Raw genomic sequence first — 12,777 nt, 5'->3', positions numbered from 1 at the left:
AACATGGTATGGTCAAAGGAGGGTCAACAATACAATGCAAACACAAAAGCTTTGTTTGAGGTTGCAAATGTTAGATATGATCAATGCCCCACCCTCATTAGGTGCTACCAATGATCCATGGTGCTCAAAGTTGTAAGGCCCCCATTATGAGGAGAAGCCAAATGTGAGCCCGGACATTGGTTGAGTCCTGACTTGTATATCAGATGAGGTCTATGTGACCGGATGGCAAAAAGGTGACTGTTGTGGGTCTAATCTTTGAGTTAGACGGAGTGGTTAAGCTGGTAGCAACTCGAGGCACATTGCATTGAGTTGCGTGGTAAGGGAGTTAAAAGGGGCCCCTATTGTGGGGTCCGGGGGCCGCGGAAGCGGCCCCTGGCTGGGGGGTCCCAGGGGGGCCAGCGGCCCCCCTGGCGGGGGTCCGGGGGCAGCGCCCCCGGCCCGATGGTAAAGGGAATATTCCCTGGAATATTCCCTGGCCGACTAGTGGAGGCTCATATGGTAGGTCGGTCAGCAGGCCGACCTAACGACCTTCGCGGGCTATAAAAGCTAAACCCCTTCGCAGCCATCTTACACTCATCTTTCACCCAGTCAGAGTTGTTGTTCCAGCTAGCCTTAAGCTCTTCGCCTATCTTCTGTCTAGATCGCCATCTAAGCTTCACTCAGTGGAAGCGCACGGGTGGACAGAGCCATCTTTGTATCAGTTGTTTGGAGTTAAAGAATTTTACTGATTCTCCTCTTATCTGTTGTGTACTCTCTATCTCTTTCTCAGATTCTGTTCGCTGCGCCGTGTAATATTTTACATGGTATCAGAGCCCAGGGGGCTCTAGAGATCGGAGAGCGTGCAAGAGGCAAAGGCTTCAACAGCAAAGAGAAACGATGTCGACTCCGGGAAGCAGTTCTGGCGCATCAGGAAGCGGTGCAGGAGGTGGTGCTGCTGTACCGGCTATTCAAACACTGAGGATTCGTCCACCAACCTTCAGCGAAGGCAAGTTAGATGGTACAAACTACACCTTGTGGAAGTTCAAAATTACAACTATCCTTGATTCTTATGAGCTTCTGGAGACTGTGCTGGGGACTGACGCAGAACCACAGCCTACCCCCGACCCATCAAATCCTAGTGTGATGATTCCTCCGAATGCAGATCTTCTACGAGCTTGGAAACGAAGGAATGCAGATGCATTGTGTGCCTTAGTTACAAGCTGTTCTGACAGTGTTTTGACTCTGATTCAGCATACAACCAAAGCGTCAGAGGCTTGGAATGTACTAAGGAGTCAGTATGAAACACGAAACCAAACAAGGATTCAAAACTTGGAGAATCAACTAGCAGCGGAGAAGTTTGCTGAAGGAGAGACGGTTGAAGCATTCATCACTCGGATTAAGAATCTGCGCGACCAGATGGCTGGCGCTGGGATACAAAAGACTAGCGAAGAGCTAGCTCGGAGGTGTCTTCGGATTTGTCCACAAAAGTTTGATGGACTAGTAACTGCCCTTAATACTCAGGTGAGACCTCAAGCTTTGACTTTTGAGGAGTTTTGTGCATTATTAATGGAGGAGGAGTTGAGGCTGAAAGCCCGAGAAGGAAGCAACAATGGAGATGCTGCATTCTCTGCCAATGCAAAAGGCAAAGGTGTTTCCTCCACCAAAAATGATGGTGACAAAAAGAAGAAGGGCGGCAAGAAGAAGTTTCAAGGAGAGTGCTTCTACTGTAAGAAGAAAGGACATGCAATTGCAGATTGTCGTGTCAAGAAGGCAGATGAAAAGAATGGTACCCTTAAAAGTAAAGGGAAAGAGACAGCCAATACGGCTGAAGCAGAGTTGGAATTATTCATGGCGACCATTGAGGAAGTGTGCTCCTCGGCGCAAGAAGAATCTACCACTGACTCTTGGGTGTTGGATAGTGGGGCCTCCCGTCACATGACCAACAAGAAAGGTCTATACAGTTCTATGCAGCCTCTACAAGAATCCATCACTGTGACGGTTGGAAATGATGCTAAATGCCCTGCTGCGGGCACAGGTACTATTTCTTTTGTTGCTGCAAATGGTGAAGTCAAAAAGCTTTCAAATGTGTTGTATGTTCCCGAAATCAGGAGAAATCTCTTATCAGTTGCTGCCATAACTGATCTTGGTCATGAAGTGAGGTTCAAGAAGACAGGTGCAGAAATTATTGATAGTGCTGGCACAATTGTTGGCAAAGGAGAAAGAAGGAACAACCTGTATGAGCTAAGTGCTCTTACAGCCACCGCTGGAGTGGGCACAAGTAAGCTTTGGCATGAAAGGTTTGGACACATCGGATTTGCAGTATTGAAGGAGATGCAAAAGCAAGGTATGGTTGCTCACCTACCTACAATAACTGAATTGAAGGAACCATGTGAAGCTTGTATGATGGGCAAGCAACAGAGAAAGGCATTTCCACAAGAAAGCAAGAATAGAGCACATGCTCCTCTAGAGTTGGTGTATGCTGACTTGTGTGGTAAGATGCCTACACAGGCCTTGGGGGGATCTTCTTATTTTATGTTGATTGTCGACGACTACAGTAGGAAGATGTGGGTGTACTTCCTTCGTGATAAGGCTCAAGCTTTTGGTAAGTTTAAAGAATGGCTAATACTTGTTGAGAATGAAACAGGGAAAAGTGTGAAGAAATTTAGAACAGATGGTGGTGGTGAGTTCAACTCAAAGGAGTTTGAAGGCTTTTGCAAGAGCAAAGGGATCAAGCGTCAATTGACGACGCCTCACACACCTCAGCAGAATGGTGTTGTGGAACGCAGGAATCGTACCATTGTGGAGATGGCAAGATGCATGCTAAAGGGCAAGGGATTGCCTAACCATTTTTGGGCTGAAGCTGTTAATACTGCAGTCTACATTCTAAATCGGAGCTACACAAAGGCTCTCAAGGGAAAAACACCTCATGAGGCTTACACTGGTAAGAAACCATCTGTTTCACATTTCAGAATTTTTGGATGTGAATGTTATGCACATGTTCCAGATGAGAAGAGAAACAAGTTACAACCAAAAAGCAGAAAATGTATCTTCTTGGGTTATAGTGATGAGCAAAAGGCTTACAAGTTATATGACCAAGAGGCAAAGAAGATCATCGCGAGCCGTGATGTGGTGTTCAAGGAGGAGCCGCATACAGTGGAGGAGGAGAAGGCAAGGTCTTCCACTTTATCATCAAGCGAAGAAGTAGTCCACTATGAACCTGTCCCGAGAGCTATCCCTATCCTTAAGGAGGAGGAAGCATCATCTTCAGATGATGAGGAAAAAGTTCACCAACCTGACATCACCCCACCGGAAAAGCCATTGCCGCGCTGGGTGAAGCAGCTCTATGACCACAATAATCCTAGGCCTGCATCTGTTGAGGAGAAGGCAGACGGACCAAGGAGGTCTCAGAGAATAGAGGAGCAAAGGAGGGCTTCTGCTCACATAGTCAACATGGCCTTGATGGTTGAGATTATGAGAGAAGTAAAGGAGCCAACTGACTTAGAAGAAGCACTTGCAGATCCATCATGGAAGGCTGCTATGCAGGCGGAGTATGACAGCATAATGAAGAATGACACTTGGGAGCTAGTGGATCGGCCAGCAAAGCGGAAGATTATTGGCACCAAGTGGATCTGGAAGGTAAAGTACAAGGCTGATGGTACCTTAGAAAAGTACAAAGCTAGACTGGTTGCCCAAGGATTTTCACAAGTTGAAGGGTTTGATTTTCAAGAGTCATTTGCCCCAACTGCCAGAATGACCACTATTCGCACGGTACTTGCAGTGGCTGCCCACAAGAAGTGGCCAGTGTACCAAATGGATGTTAAGTCAGCGTTCTTAAATGGTGACCTCAAGGAGGAGGTGTACGTGGCTCAGCCACCAGGGTTTGAGGCCCCCCATTCTGAGAACAAAGTGTGTAAACTGAAGAAGGCATTGTATGGGCTGAAACAAGCCCCCAGAGCATGGTACCAGCGGATAGATAGGTTCTTTTTAAACCTAAACTTCAAAAGATGTGCCTCAGATGCTAACTTGTATGTTTACAGGGATGGTAAAAAGTCTGTAGTGATTGTCCTATATGTGGACGACCTTCTTATTACAGGTGACTATGAAGATATGATCAACCAAACTCGAAAGGCTTTGAGTTTTGAGTTTGAAATGACAGACTTGGGCTTGCTGCACTATTGTTTGGGGATTGAAGTCTGGCAAGAGCCAGGAAAGATCTTCATCTCTCAGAAGAAGTATGCATGGGAGATCTTGAAGGCATTTGGCATGACCGAGTGCAAGGAGATAGCTACACCTATGGAGGTGAATGTAAAGTTATCCGTTGAGGATACATCAGCACTAGCAGACATTGGGAGGTATAGGAGGTTGGTCGGCAGTCTAATCTACTTGTGTAACACCAGACCAGATATCAGTTTTGCTGTTGGTGTTTTGAGCAGGTTCTCAAACAAACCTCATGAGAGTCATTGGAAGGCTGGGATGCGGGTGCTCAGATACTTGAAGAAAACTCTTGACTATGGTATCACATACAGTTTCGGAACTTCTCTTGTGGGGAACTGTGACTCAGATTGGGCAGGAGACATTGATTCCAGGAAGTCAGTTTCTGGTTATTGTTTCTCTTTGGGTTCAGGAATTTTCTCTTGGATTAGTAAGAAGCAACCAACAGTGGCATTGTCTTCTACCGAAGCAGAGTACAAGGCAGCTTGTTTTGCTGCATGTGAGGCCGTATGGTTGAGAAGGATTCTATGGCATATGGGAGTGCAGGATGAAGAACCAACTGTGCTGAGATGTGACAATCAGAGTTGCATCGCCATTGCCAAAAATCCAGTGTTTCATGCACGCACCAAACATATAGAGATCCAGTATCACTATGTGCGTGATTTGATGGAGGATGGGATAGTGGAATTGGTCTACTGTCCAACAGAGGAGAATGGAGCAGATATCTTCACCAAAGCACTTACGAAGGATCTGCTTCAAGTTCATCTTCAGAGACTCGGCATTGGGCCGAGGAGATAGTTCACCTATGGGTGGACATTGAGGTTGCAAATGTTAGATATGATCAATGCCCCACCCTCATTAGGTGCTACCAATGATCCATGGTGCTCAAAGTTGTAAGGCCCCCATTATGAGGAGAAGCCAAATGTGAGCCCGGACATTGGTTGAGTCCTGACTTGTATATCAGATGAGGTCTATGTGACCGGATGGCAAAAAGGTGACTGTTGTGGGTCTAATCTTTGAGTTAGACGGAGTGGTTAAGCTGGTAGCAACTCGAGGCACATTGCATTGAGTTGCGTGGTAAGGGAGTTAAAAGGGGCCCCTATTGTGGGGTCCGGGGGCCGCGGAAGCGGCCCCTGGCTGGGGGGTCCCAGGGGGGCCAGCGGCCCCCCTGGCGGGGGTCCGGGGGCAGCGCCCCCGGCCCGATGGTAAAGGGAATATTCCCTGGAATATTCCCTGGCCGACTAGTGGAGGCTCATATGGTAGGTCGGTCAGCAGGCCGACCTAACGACCTTCGCGGGCTATAAAAGCTAAACCCCTTCGCAGCCATCTTACACTCATCTTTCACCCAGTCAGAGTTGTTGTTCCAGCTAGCCTTAAGCTCTTCGCCTATCTTCTGTCTAGATCGCCATCTAAGCTTCACTCAGTGGAAGCGCACGGGTGGACAGACCCATCTTTGTATCAGTTGTTTGGAGTTAAAGAATTTTACTGATTCTCCTCTTATCTGTTGTGTACTCTCTATCTCTTTCTCAGATTCTGTTCGCTGCGCCGTGTAATATTTTACAGCAAAGATGTGGGGTGAACCAAGGTTGCACCAATTTCTCACTGCTAACCTCAATGGCACTTCATTCTCAACAACAAAGAGAGGCCATAAACAAGCCACCTACTTTATCCCTGGGATACACGGATATATCTTTGCTGTTATTGCTAAAATATATCAAAAGGAAAAAGAAAAACATGGCATCATAGGAAATATTCCTTTTATTTTGGTGGAAGACGAGACTACCATAAAGAAGTAGATAAGGTAAACATATGTAATATTTATTCTTTTGACTTGTTAAAAATATTATCAATAAATTTTTATAACATTTACTATTTTCATCGTAGGTGGAATCCTAAATATGATACTCTTGTTGGATTTGATGGATATAAGTCTTTAGACCATGAATGCGGGACTTTACACATTATGAAAGTGAAAAGCAGGTAATCATGTGATTGCTAATGCATTTGATACCTATGTCATTGGTGGCTATGTAAGGGTATTTTTTAGAAATCCCCTTCTTGAAGCACTTCCATGCTTGGTTTTGGTTGCTCATTATACTTGTAATAAATTTTATGCAAGTTTTGTTCATAGACAATGGACCAAAATGTTGGCATTGTGGGATGAGAAGCTCAAATCGACAATAGGTCCTATTATAAGACATGCATCAGATGGAGATAGTCAATGAACAAAGTTAATGTTGGCTAATTATGTCAATAAGCATGGTAGTAGAAACTAGATTGGATGGGATGGATCGCCTCTCTCATTCAAATTATCAAATCGAGAGGTTGGGGCATGCATGATCAAGACTTTATACATAACAGAAGATCTTGGATTATAAAACATGCCACCTATATACTATAAAGGAATTTTATTCATAAGGCGGCATTTCTAGATGTGCAACTCTTGTGCCACTTCATTGTACTACTTATAAAATATTTTAGAGATTTCCATCCAAATAAGATGCTTCCAATACATCTGACTGGATCTGATGCAATTGAAATCTTTTTCAGCAAAGTCGGCAGCATGGTTGGGCAAGAGTGCACTTACAACTTGATGGACAAGTTGCATTAATGTATAGGGATCTTAAATAGGATTTCACATTTTGAATGCAAGGAGTATGGTGTGCCACATAGACTTCTCATCAACCCCCAACACCTTCTCTTTTTTTCTACATCCCCCCTTCTCCTTGATGAGTAAGGAGGAGGATCTCTCTCTCTCTCTCTCTCTCTCTCTCTCTCTCTCTCTCTCTCTCTCTCTCTCTCTCTCTCTCTCTCTCTCTCTCTCTCTCTCTCTCTCTCTCTCTCTCTCTCTCTCTCTCTCTCTCTCTCTCTCTCTCTCTCTCTCTCTCTCTCTCTCTCTCTCTCTCTCTCTCTCTCTCTCTCTCTCTCTCTCTCTCTCTCTCTCTCTCTCTCTCTCTCTCTCTCTCTCTCTCTCTCTCTGGAGAGAGAGAGAGAGAGAAGATGTGGGAACTTTAACAGTCACGATGTGTGACTGACCTTCCCTTTATTCAAATGTCACTGAAGGAATAAAGAATGAAGTGACAATGATGGGTGCCCACCAGCGTAGTGTACAAGTGTGCAGGTATGTGGATACTATCACTGTAACTAATACATAGGCGGCACCTTTACCCCCAACAAAATTCATGAAGGTTGTCTCTTTGGTAAAATGCATCTCTTTTTTTCCCTAAGGATGCTCAAGATAAAGCCTTGTCAAATTTGCATCTTATTCATAGTTATGTTTGTGGCCCTATGCAAACACAATCTATTGAAGGCTTCCATTATTTTGCAACCTTCATTGATGATTATTCACGATACAATTGGGTTTTTGGGCTCAAACTAGGTTTGAAACATCTAGTTGCTTCAAAAATGTATTTATCTGGTGGAGAACCAAGGCAACTCATATATCCGAACCATCTGCACCAACAAGGGCATGAGTGTCTTTACAAGGACATGCCTCATCATATGAGCCCACATAGGACAATTTGTGCAATCAAGCTTGCCAAATAAATCATTATTTTTGTTGGTTTTAAGCATACTCCTAAAAAGGTGCTACTTTGAAGATGAAGAGATGTAACACTGCAAAGGCAAGGGCATGCTATCACTAAATATTGTAAGTATAGAAGGAGGAGGAGTCTAATTAAGTTGTCACTAATAAGACCATCAACTTCACTTAGCATAAGCATTATATATAATATGTATGCTTCATCCATTATTAGTGTAATCCTTCTCTTCATGGTAAGTGTTTGTAAATTTCTAGTGTTGCTACTACTTGGTATTTTGATAGTGGTGCTTCTAATCATATCACCTCTTATTGATAGTTATTTCTTTCTATCTCTCACATATCTAAAGAGAGCACAATTGTGTGCGCTAATGATGTCTCATTTATTGTGAAAGTCATTGATCACATACAAGTCATCACTATTTTTGGCATGCTTATGCCTTTTAACGATTGCAACTTCAATATTTTAAGTCATTTTCAATGGATTAAGATCTATGGTATATGATAATAAATCTTCTTCTTCTATGGTATAGAATGGTGCTTTGTGCTAACTCTTAAGGCTTGATTGTATATCCAACAACTTGTTTGAAATTATTTTCTTAATGCATTTTCAATTAATGATTCTATGGCATGCACTCCTTTATGACATCACGATTTAGATTTACTATTTCTATTCTTTATCTTGGTGAGATGCTTGTTATTGGAACCAATGCCAATCAAATTGCAGCCTTTAGACAAGATTTGGAACAAATTTTTGCTATTGCAGATTTGGGTCCACTTCATGATTATTTGGGTATTCAATTTGCCACAAAAGGGGGGGGATTTTTACTCACAATCCAACTACATTGAATGGCTTCTACAAGGCTTTCAATTTGATGATTGCAAGCCAATATTGACTCCCTTAGAGCTTATTTTTTTATTCTCTTCAGAGGATGGTAGCAGATCATTTCACACTACTCTTTATCAATAGGTTGTTAGATGTCTTATTAATCTATGTTAGATCTTTAGTGTGTGGCCGCGCAATTGAGTAAGTTTATGCACAACTGTTCTAATCATCATTGGTAGGTAGTGAAGCATGTCTTTAGATACTTCAAATGCAACTAGGATTTAGGCCTTTTCTACAAAGCTGAATCTTCACTTACCATGCATGGATTCACTAATATTGATTGGGCTAGTTGCTCAAACACTCATGTCTATCAAATGCTCATGTCTCTCAGACACTCATGTCTCATTTTGGTAACTATTTCATTTTGGGTACTTCTCTTATATCTAGTAAGACATAGGCCATAATCATTATTTCCAATTATGAAGCCAAGCATAGAGTAGCTTTTCTAGCTACAATGGAGTGCCCTTTGGCTCCTCAAGTTAGTTAGAGATCTTCATGTTCCCTAGATAGCTTTTCTAGCTACAATGGAGTGCACTTTGGATCCTCAAGTTAGTTAGAGATCTTCATATTCACTGGATAGCTTCAACACTCCTTTACATTGACATTGAAAGTGCTTTGGCCATTGCTTGAAATCTAGGGTTCTATGGTGACACAAAACATATTGAAGTGCATTACCACTATGTTTGTTAGTGGATGTCATCAAAAGATGTCCACTTGTCTTATGTACCCACTAAACACAACTTCGTAGATCTGTTTATGATGGCTCTTCCTCAACCTAAGTTCCAAGATATTTAGCAAGCTTTGAACTTCATTGACAATTCCTTTTAGAACATGATCTATCATTTTTTGGATAGTCATAGGTTGCTATATCCATCTAGATGAACTTGTGCAACCATGAATCCTTATAATTTTCTAGATTTTGATACATTTTCCTAGATTTATCAACCCGTACCATGGAGGGAAATTTGTTGACCATATAATAGGCTACCCATTAGTGCACTTTGTCCTCCCAACTCCAAGCTCCATCCTCCATAGCCGCATGCAAGACAAGAGAAGAGAAGAAGAAGAGAGAAGATGGTGGAGAGCTTCACCTCCTTGATCCCTCACTCTCACACACTCACTCCCTCACACTCTCGCACTCCCTCCCTCAAGCACACACAAGCAAGAAAAGAGAAGAGAAGGAGAGAAGAAGAAGAGTCCACTTTGCCACACCTAAGAATGAGCTCTCATTCATCTTTTGAACTTATATACAAAGCCCTAAATCCCATTTGGACGGTCATCTCCTTTTTACATGGCCAGCCATAACCTTGGGCTCCTTTTTTTTTCCATTGTTCTCCTATCTTCCTAGCTTCCTTCCTACTGCCCCTCTACATTTACAATTTGCACAGGTCAAAGCCCGCAATGTTCTTAAAATAAATCATAGTTCGCCTTGCGCTCTTTTACAAAAGTATTGACTTGCTCTTTTTCTTGAGCGCCTCTCCTTGATTTAGGACTTTTTCGCACTTCTTGTGTTTCCCGATTTTTTTTGGCATGCCTTCGTTCTTCATTCTGTTTTTGCCTTGGCCCTCTCTTCTACTCTAGATTTTCTGGATTTTCTGCCTTTTTTCTTTGAGGGTTAACATTACCCCCTCCTAGTTGAGTGCCAGTCCCATGGCACTTGTTAGGTGATGAGTCAGACTCTGTTGCTAGAGTAGCCAAGGGGGTTTTTGAGTTTGTGTACGAGTCATGTTGGAAGGTTTGTTGGAGGGATTTATAGAACTTGAGGGCCCTTGATTTTGGACTGAGTGCCCTGGTCTTGGAGGGATTTTTGGAACTGAAAGGCCCTTATGTTGGAGATGATCCCTTTTCTTAGAGGGATTTATGGACCAAAAAGGTCCTTGAGGTTGGAGACGAGACCGTGTCGTGGAGGGAGGTTGGTGGGTGGATCTGTCATTGAAATTGAATATTGTGTTGGATGGATCCATCGCTTGGCCCGCTGCGGTGATCTTCTTATGCACTGTTTGAAATGAGCTTCATCGTTCACTTTTTGATTGGGGTTGTGGCATCCGCCCCTGGGTTTGTTGGGCCAGCATGGTAGGATGTTTCATAAGATGGGGAGCACATTGCATGGATGATGGGGTCGCTGAAGCTGGTGGTGGGGCCTTCGATGGTACCTAGAAAGAAAATAAAGGTGCATTACATGTGGGTGTATACCATTGTCGTGTGGTGCATTGTGCAGTGCACATGCTAGTGGGATGGAGCTTAGGGTGACAGGTCTATAGCACAGGTAAGTGTTACCTCACTAAGTGTGTCCTGCCCTTGATGTGCCCTAAGCAAGAAATGTGGGATCAAAATGAGGCTAGGGGGTTAGGAACAAAGCTGGTCAACCAGGGTCACTGAACGCACCTAACTTGAGGACCCCTAGGTGTAGTGGTTGTGGTGGGTGTGCAACTTGCGGTGGTGATGTGTAATGTCTTTTTTTTTAATAATATTCGTGACAGATGTTTAATCTTCATCATCGGAGTGAGGTGAAGAAGGGGGCTAGATAGATTTATTAAGGAATCACTGGCTTTGGAGATACCCCTTGAGGTTTAGGCAGACTTGAAGGGTGGTGGTGGAGAGGAATGGATGATTACAGTGGGTGAAGCAGCTATCATTCATGTCCTCTAGTAGAGCTAAGAAAAATGAAGGAAATAGAGTGGCTTCCATCATTAGCTGAGCCATCGCACAACTATCTATAGCATTAAGATCAAAATGGAGCACTGGGAGGCCGCGCTCCTGCGGGGTGGGGTCTTGTCTAAGGAGTATCCTAAGTAATCTAAGGTAATTACAAGTGGTAATAAAGGTAGGGTCAGGGCATGAAGAGAATTGGTTAGTGAATTGGATTAGAATATCATACAAGTTTTCTGTCGTGAAGACGAGGGCATCTTCATATGTAGTACAATGAGGATTATAGATTACACGGAAGTCATAATGGCTGTGGACCTGAAGTCAAAATCCACTCCCACCCTTCAAGGGTGGGGCATAAAGGTTGGGTCGTTCTGCTCTGCAAAAGGCCATCCAAGTGTCCAAGTTGGTGTCATAGACCCTTCTTCTCCATGTAGGTTGGCATTCATAGATGGGCACAGACCATGGTACTTCAAAAACTTTATTTTGCCAAAATTCAACATCTTCTGTGGCCCATAATGTGGGGTTCTACTCTCTCTCCTCCAACCATTTTTGTCCGAGCCCACTTTTGATGTTAATCTCCTCCTCCACCACCTTGATAGGTTACACTCTATGCAAGGTGGTGGGGAATCGAAAGTTGAGGTCAAAGGGGCTCCTGGCCATTTCTTGCCTCTCCCAAATTATGAGGTCGGCATGGAAGCTTGTTGGGGTGTCGTCTGCACATAGTGAGATAGGTGCCTAGGGTGCCCTCACTCCCCTTACATTCCATTTTCTCCTTGTTTGTCTCCTCCACCATTTACTTCCTTCTTTCTCTTAGTGTCGCCTTTCTTTCTACGGAGGTGCCTGCATGTTGTTGCTCTTCAAGCCTTGAGGAAGGAGGAGGTGGGACAAACTCATCTTCATGTGGTCCCATTTCAAAGTTTACGTCCACCGCCCTTTCTCGGCTTTGCTCTTGCTGCTCCTCCTTGAGGAACCCGAGTGCAGCCACTTCCTATGAGGTTAGGCCTACCAATAGGAGATAATGGCATTGTTCTCCCAAGCTCATGCCAACTCCACTAGGTTGTGGCGGCATCTGCAATCCAGCCTTCAGTGCCCTATGAGCCATTCCCAGTTTATTTTTCATTGCCTACATGGACTCTCCCTCCTCTACTTGGGTGACATCCAGTAGGGTTTCTAGGAAGGCGCATTGTTGGGTGTGGAAGCTCATTTGGGTGGCCTCTGCTCTGCTTTCGGCAAGTATCTTTTCTTTTTCGACTTGAGTGAGGCGACATGCCAAGGCTTTGACCCTTTTTTTGTTCTGATTGATCCATTATTCCACCCTTTTGTTGATGTCTTCGAGGCTTTCCCCTACCTTTGGGCTAGCACTATCAGCCTTCGTTCTTGGTCTTTCATTTTTGCCCATAGCTTTTGTTGCTCTTCTTGTGCCGAGGTAGCCTCTTGGGTTAGTCTCTCTGCCTCTATTTCATACTCATAAACTCTTTCCTCCCTCAACTCCTCCAGCTCTTCTGTGGCTTTA

The sequence above is a fragment of the Lygodium microphyllum genome, chromosome 17 (assembly GCF_053477565.2).
Source record: "Lygodium microphyllum isolate KBCC chromosome 17, Lygodium_microphyllum_v1.1.10, whole genome shotgun sequence".
In the NCBI taxonomy this organism is placed as follows: Eukaryota; Viridiplantae; Streptophyta; class Polypodiopsida; order Schizaeales; family Lygodiaceae; genus Lygodium; species Lygodium microphyllum.
The sequence above is the reverse complement of the archived record's forward strand: the minus strand, read 5'-3'. Positions refer to the sequence as shown.